Below are 7,652 nucleotides of genomic sequence, written 5' to 3'. Positions count from 1 at the left end.
TTTTTTTTGTTGTATTTTATACATTAAATATTTAATGGTATAAAAATCAAATTCATTTAATTTATATAAATTATCTTAATAAATTTGATATGTTTCTTTTCAGAACTTGGATTTTTCTTTGTTTCTACCCAAAGGAAGTGTCATTGGAGAGCCGGGTAACTACTTATAATTTTTTTTGTTGAATTTTATACATTAAACATTTAATGGTATAAAAATCAAATTAATTTGATATACATAGAATATCTCGAAACTTTTAAATCATTAGATTAAAACTAACTAATAATTATTACTCTTAATAAATGTTGCTCATAAATTTAAATTATAATTCAATTTAAATTAATCAATCTTATTTTGTTTCAAAATATTCAAATATTTATTCATTTATTTTTATGTTTTCTTTTTCAGAACCTGGATTTTTTTTTTGGATCCACCCGAATCAATTTTCCTCCGGGAGCCGGGGATCCCCTTTTCGTTTTGGTTTTTGAATTTTAGACTTAAAATATTTAATGGTATAAAAATCAAATTCAATAATTTACATAAATTATCTTAATAAATCTGATATGTTTTCTTTTCAGAACTGGGATATTTTTATCATCTATCAAAATCAAAATTGTTTCAGGAGCTAAGTAACCTTTTTTCATTTTCCACTTTACATTTTCAATGGTATATACATGATAATTCAATATACATTATCGGGTTCTAAATTAAATGATGTACTATTTATTTCAAAAGAAAAACAAAAAAACAGCGTTGAAAATGTTTATTCAATAATTATTAATAGCATAAAATACTTGAAAAAAAATTAGGAATTGTTGACGATATTAAAATCCTAAGAAAAACAAAACAATTTATTTATATAGCTAATTCATCGAATAAAAATCCAGAGATTTTTTTCATATCGTTTTGTTTATTTTTATCCATTTTTAGATGAATTAATTATCGATTTTGAGTACAGATTTGATGAAAAATCAGTGTCAGTGTTTGATTTAGATATAATTCATTACCTAATTAAATAAGTAATATATATTAATAATAATAAATTTAGATTAAGAGATTTTGAATGACCATCATTAAATCAGAGAACGCATTAATATGATAGTTTTAAAAATTAGAAAAAATACAATTTAATTCTCCAATGCAGTTATCAGTTTTTATTACATTTTATTTTTTTGTCGAGATGATAAAATAAATATTAGTTTAAATAAAATCTGTTTTATAGATAAATGTTTCGTTATTTAAGGTTTGTCCATTGATGACTTTTACATTTTTAAAATGTTATGCGACATAATCCTATTTAAAAATTTACTTCAATGGCATCGTATTGATCATATAAAATTTATTTTATATTTTACCAATTTTTCAATTTTTACTTAATTTGATGAAAATTTAAGGTCACTTTTAATCACTAAACAAGAAAAATACTACTTCCTGACTGTGTGATTCAAGTTTAAGACTATTTAATTGATATAGCTTTGGGTTGCCATATGTCCCGGAAAACCGGGATTGTCATTGGTTTTGGACTTCGTGTCCTAGTGTCCCGAAAAATGTTTTCGGGACGTCCATATATGCCGGCTGCATATTAACATTCTGGGGTCGGTCTCGGTACCGGTTATCATTTTAGCTTTCTGATTGGTCGTTTGGTTTTGCTGCGCTTTTTTAAAACTGTTACCTATAACCTTGTTATCTAGTATTATGTGTTATTTAATATTATCGAACTGCAATACCTATTTATTATTTATGATACTATTATAAAGTATGAATATAATAATCTTTAAAAGGGTTTTTACTTTTTGTAGGTAGCTTTTTAAGTACAATTTTATTAGTCAAAAAGTATCTTAAAATGATTTTTTGACTTTTTGTTGAATATAATATAATATTATATTATAATAATCTTCTAATTTTATTTCTGACTTTTGACTTTTAGTTGGTAGCTTTTTAAATAAAATATTATAAATCAAAAAGTATCTTAAAATGTTTAAATTAATAGAATTTGATAATAATTCTTTTCGTTCTAGTATGTTTTCCGAACAAGATATTTGTAACTGGATTAGTATTCATGGTAAAAATACTAATACAAGCTGGTGTGTGAAAACAAATTAGAACGAAATGAATTATCATCAAATTCCATTTTTTAACTTTTTAACTTTTTTTTTTTTTTTGAAACTTTTCGACATAATATTTTACTTAAAAATCTACCTACAAAAAGTAAAAACTCTTTTAAAGATTATTTATATTCACACTTTATAAAAAAAAAAAAAATAGTAAATATGCATTGCAATGTGATAATATTAAATAACACATAATACCAGATAACAGTTTTTAAAAAGCGTAGCAAAATCAAACGACCAATCAGAAAGCTAAAATGATAACCGGTGACGAGACCGACCCCAGAATGCTAATATGCGTCCCGGCTTAGACGTCTAGAGGAAATGTAGTATTGTTTAATTTTTTAATTTCGACTCGTTTATCTCAAAGTACATTTTTAATCGTAATCGATTAACAATATATAATAAAAACATAATTTGTAATTTACACATATAATATATTTTATTTTACAAAAATATTTTTAAATATTATATTGCTGGCCATTAATGGTCTTCTTCAGTGACGCATACATAACTTTTGTATGGATAGGGGGGGAGGGGTGATGATTTGCAAACAAATCATAATTTTTATTTTATTATTTTTTTATTTACGTTTCTAACGCCCTCACACCAAGAACATTATTTTATAACATTTAAAAAAAGGCCTAGGGGGAACTGACCCTCACATCCCCTCCTTGTATACACCACTGGTCCTTTCAGTATATTAAAATTTATATAAAAAGTATATTTGTCAATAATTTGTTTGTTTTGTCTGGTTTCGCCTTATAAATTTATGGCAATCCTAATATAACTAATACTAAATCCAGTAGGTACTCCCATCAAATATTTACACTGAGAATCTTCCTTAACAAGCATCTACAAATAGTGGACATATTTTTGGGAACGGGGACATTTCCATTAAATATCTACAGGAAACCTAAATGTGGGACACACTTTGGATACTTTTATGGCATTTTAATTTTTGATCTTGATTTTTTACTCTCGTAAATTTACAATGGAATCTATATATGAAATAATTAAAATATACACTCTTACATAACTATTATATTTTTTTTTATCAGTTTAGTCATCGGAATAATTATAAATAGAAAATAAAAAATCAACGGGAGGCATTGGCAACAGTGAAAGGTATACGCAAATAAATATCTTCAATCGAGGTAAGGAATACTTTATTGCTTTTCTGTAAAGTCGAATTAGAAAATGCATAGATATTCGATATGACTACGCGGCAAAGTCATGTACGAGTTAAAGTAATTGTTTTTTATTTTTTTATTTATAAATTGTAAGTTTTATCTTACAATTATATTTTTTTTTCATAAATGTTTAAAATTAAATATTTTCATACATACAACATACATAAATAATTTTAAATACTACGTACAAATAATAAAAATAAATTATATCATTATTACATTGAATAAATGGTATACATAGTTGTTGATCGATACACAAAATGCAGTCTTATCTCTCCGAATAGCTGATACCTTCAAATGGCGAAAAAAATATCAGCGGCATAGAGTGTTAAGTATTTAGAGGTATCACTATATTTTTAAATTGTTGTGTATATTGAAAAAATACATGATGCGTAACAAAACGTATGTATGATATCATAAATTATAATGAGCTCTTCACTTTACGATGTTTGAATTTTATTTACATTATTGAGACACCGTTTAATAATGACAATTTTAACAACGAAATTAAAGATATTACTTCGTATTTTCTTGAAAAGACTGCGCGGTACATTGATTAATCATATAGTTATAGTATACAGATTATTTATTTTTTCCAGAGATTACCAAAAACACCGAATCCACGGCTTACATCAAGGAAACCAGAATTTATAATCTTATGATTCCGCAGCAACATGCGGTTTATAGACGTCGGACAAAGGTTTAATCGAATGTCGAGTAATAAAAACGATACGAAAACAAAACGAAAAGCGCGCCGTCGATTTCTTCCGAAACAGATTACTTTTCGTTTGTAAAAAGAAGATTAACGATAATGCGGGCGGCATTGGACGTGAACGTGAAGGAATTACTCGTTTCAGCGACCGCAGTCAAAATACAACCGAGATGTGGGGTAGTCTTTATAGCGCGCGGGAGAGGACGGAACGAATTTCCGCGTGTCGTCCGCACGTGCAGCGCATAAACCGGCAGTGTACTGTACGATTCGTACAGGATTTTCAATTGTAAAACACCGTCGGCCCGTCGTCGAACGCCATGAAAACACATTATTTCCATGACCTACTCTGCGTAAAGCGATAACGATACACTCGCGAGATCACGCAGGTCGCCCGTGGCACAGGGGCACGCGCCGTCGCGTCCTCGTTCTTGCACCGGGTCGGCGTTGTAGGTCTTGGTTGTGTGCGTTGAGTGTGGGCTCGTATGTACGTATATATGCGTGTACCTGTTCACGGTTGTAGTATCGAAAACGCATCGCGTTAAAATTCCATTATGCAACGAGCGCACAAGTGACGACGATTAATTGGGTCGACGTTTCTCAACACACGCGGCTCGTATAAGTACGCGTGACAATACGGTACAGTCTATATACATATGGCGAACATACGTATGCACACGCACGCGTACGTACGCAACGGTAAAACGCATAATAATAATCGGGGCTAGGATTTGTGTACGCAATAGCATGTTTTTTTTTGCGACTTCTGATTGTTTAGCTTGTCGGTAATGTCCACGAATCATATCGTGATGAGGTAAACGGTGGCGTTTTTATATTGCATGTTTTCGCATATTTTTGGATAAAACGCATATTATTGCATATTTCGACTATGAAAATGCGAACAATTTATGTTTTATAGTATATTTCGTAATTAATATTTATATTTTAATATTAATATTTCGTAGTCAATTCTCTAGCCCTGCTGATTAAAGTGTAAAACATACATTTTTTTTTTATTTCTCAATTACATTATATTATGACAAACAGACGACCATTGATGTATTTCAATAAATAAATATTTTTTTTTGTAACAATATTTTTGTGTTAATCTTATAGAAATTTTAATGAATATTTTACAATTTTTTATTCCATACAAATCCTAGCCCTGATAATAATAATAAATGAGACCGCGCGCGTACCATACTGTGCGGTACGACAACAAATAACACGTAGTTGTGACATTGGCCAGCCGCGATTACAGTACGTGTATTATAATGAAAACAAACAGGAAAGGCCGCGGTATTATGATTATTTTTATTTTTTTCTTTCCCCCGTCGCGTCGCAACCGATAACGCTCGTGTTATTATTATTGTTATCGTCCCACATGATGCGCCGAGCCAACAGCGGGTCGAGGAGAAATAGAAGTGGTAACCGATAACGTTCGTAAATAATAATATTGTGCAAATCGTCGACTCGCCGCCGTGGTCGGGGAACGTATAAAACGGATTCGCGGACGGGTGGCCGCGTGCACTTAACGCGCGTACTAGCTAGTGGACCGGATCATCAGGTATCGTCGTCCACATCACGTCCTGCGAGATCGTCACGCGGCGGCCATAGGACAGTCACGATGACGTGTTCCCGTCGTTCTCCGGGGTCGCTGGCCCTTTTCTCGGTCCTCTGCGCGCTGATATCCGTCCGAGCGGTCCCGCACGGCGGTCTGACGGTGACCGCGGCCGATCGGAACGCCACTGCAGCCGGCCGGACCACCACGGACCACCACCACCATCACCGTCGCGGACGGCAGAACGGTAAACACGTTTTTCCGAATAACTTTACACCGGGGCGACACGATAACGCGCGACAATCTTTGTTTTCGGTCGTGTCGGTGTTCGCGCGCCATTTTACCCGGACAAACTCCGTGAAAGTTCAGCGCGCGCGCGTTTCGCAAGCGAATTTCGTCCGTTTTCAGTATACCGTTTTCGTGTTGTGACGTCGCTCGACGTTGTTGTTTACGTGCCTTGTACATGTTTACTCAACACCGTTCACGCGTACGATTTTCAAACACTGGTACACAGTGGAACCTCGCAACCCCAGCTTCTCAAAGTTTCGGACTTTTTCGTTCAGTATTTCCGGTGAACTACCCTCGGTTACTCGAATTTTTGATAAGTCGAATTTTTTCCCCTTGATCCCTCGATACTACGAGATACGATTGTATATACGCCAAAAACATTAAAAACTGTCTTTGAAATATATATATATATGCACCATGAATTGTTTGCGCGCCACGGAATAATTTAAACATTGCGTTTTTATTTTATTCTTCACAAGTCTAATAGTTTATACATACCGTTTACGAACGGGGTTTTTTTTATCGGAGATTTGACGTCTACTATCCCTAAGTAGATGTATCGTCTTTGATGAAATAAATCCCCGTAAACGAGTATCTGTACAATATTAAAATTTGTTTATTTCATCGTTTTAACTACGTTCGGCATTGTTACAAATGTTACAGACGTAACAGTAATAAATTATTTATGATACTATTTTACATTGATTCAAAACTTAATCTAATCAGATCTTTAGATTACATTATTTTTTAACATCTCGACGTGGTAAACTTTCGATTTTTCAAAATAACACCAATATTATTATTGATAAATGTATATTTGTTGTTATTGTTTTGTTGATTATATGGTAGTAGGTAAATGTGGTAAGTTTGATAACACACTTTAAGTACAATCATCAAATATAAATTGTTTACAGCATTTACTAGCAATAGATTTAATTTTCTTGAACGAATAAGGAATGCAAGTCGAGTATGAAATGAATAGAAATTGAAAGATATGATATTGGACCAATTGCAAAAATATATTTAAAACCACATGATTTGATGAATATTTTCGTGGGTAAATATTATATTATAATAAACTAATTAATATTGAAACGTAATTTATGTTACTTGTTTATTTTACCTATTAATTTCAAAATGATTTATCTAATGAGTATTATAGTTATGAAACAACAACTAAAAAAAAAACAAAGACAAATATTGGAATATACTCGTACACTAAATCAAATATTTTGATGAATACAGCTTCTAGGTGATCATCAACGTCATTCATATACGATGATGTTATAATATTCGGTACATTCAAGATCGGCATTTCATTGTACTTTGTTTACACTTAAATAACGATTCTATTTCGACTTTGATACTTGTATATGTAAATATATTTTGGTGAAAATTGTATCTGCCTGTAGTGTTACACGATTTATTTCTTATTTAAGCGAATATATATTATTTTCATTTTAATTATTGTCTTTATTATAATTTATGTCATGGATTGTACACAATACAAATAAAATTTACATAAAACATTATTTATTAGGAAATATAGGACAACATTTATATAATCGGTACGAATTCAAAGGAAACCATTTTTAAGGGAAAATACTCCATTATTAATTAATTATATTATGACATTAATGCAAGGTAAGATCGTATTTGAAGAGCAAGGCTGTAAAGGTATAGGTTTATAAAAATCCAAGGCAAAACGAAATAAATTTTAGAAACTTAGATAAATGATGACAGTAAATTCGTCGATTACAATATTTTACAGTGTTAATATTAGGATAGTGTAACAC

The 7,652-nt window shown here is 31.3% G+C and overlaps 2 long non-coding RNA genes across 2 annotated transcripts; both read left to right on the top strand.

The window, feature by feature from the left end:
- The first annotated feature begins 82 nt into the window (after positions 1 to 82).
- On the top strand, positions 83 to 689 carry LOC112680927. Its single transcript, XR_003148355.1, has 3 exons — positions 83 to 155; positions 406 to 509; positions 576 to 689. It is a non-coding gene; the product is annotated as an uncharacterized LOC112680927 (long non-coding RNA).
- A 4,485-nt stretch (positions 690 to 5,174) lies between these two features.
- On the top strand, positions 5,175 to 7,320 carry LOC112680928. The gene is made up of 2 exons (XR_003148356.1): positions 5,175 to 5,815; positions 6,771 to 7,320. It is a non-coding gene; the product is annotated as an uncharacterized LOC112680928 (long non-coding RNA).
- The last annotated feature ends 332 nt before the right edge of the window (positions 7,321 to 7,652 follow it).

This window comes from Sipha flava, unplaced genomic scaffold (assembly GCF_003268045.1).
Source record: "Sipha flava isolate LNK unplaced genomic scaffold, YSA_version1 18284_pilon_pilon, whole genome shotgun sequence".
In the NCBI taxonomy this organism is placed as follows: Eukaryota; Metazoa; Arthropoda; class Insecta; order Hemiptera; family Aphididae; genus Sipha; species Sipha flava.
The sequence above is the reverse complement of the archived record's forward strand: the minus strand, read 5'-3'. Positions and strand labels throughout refer to the sequence as shown.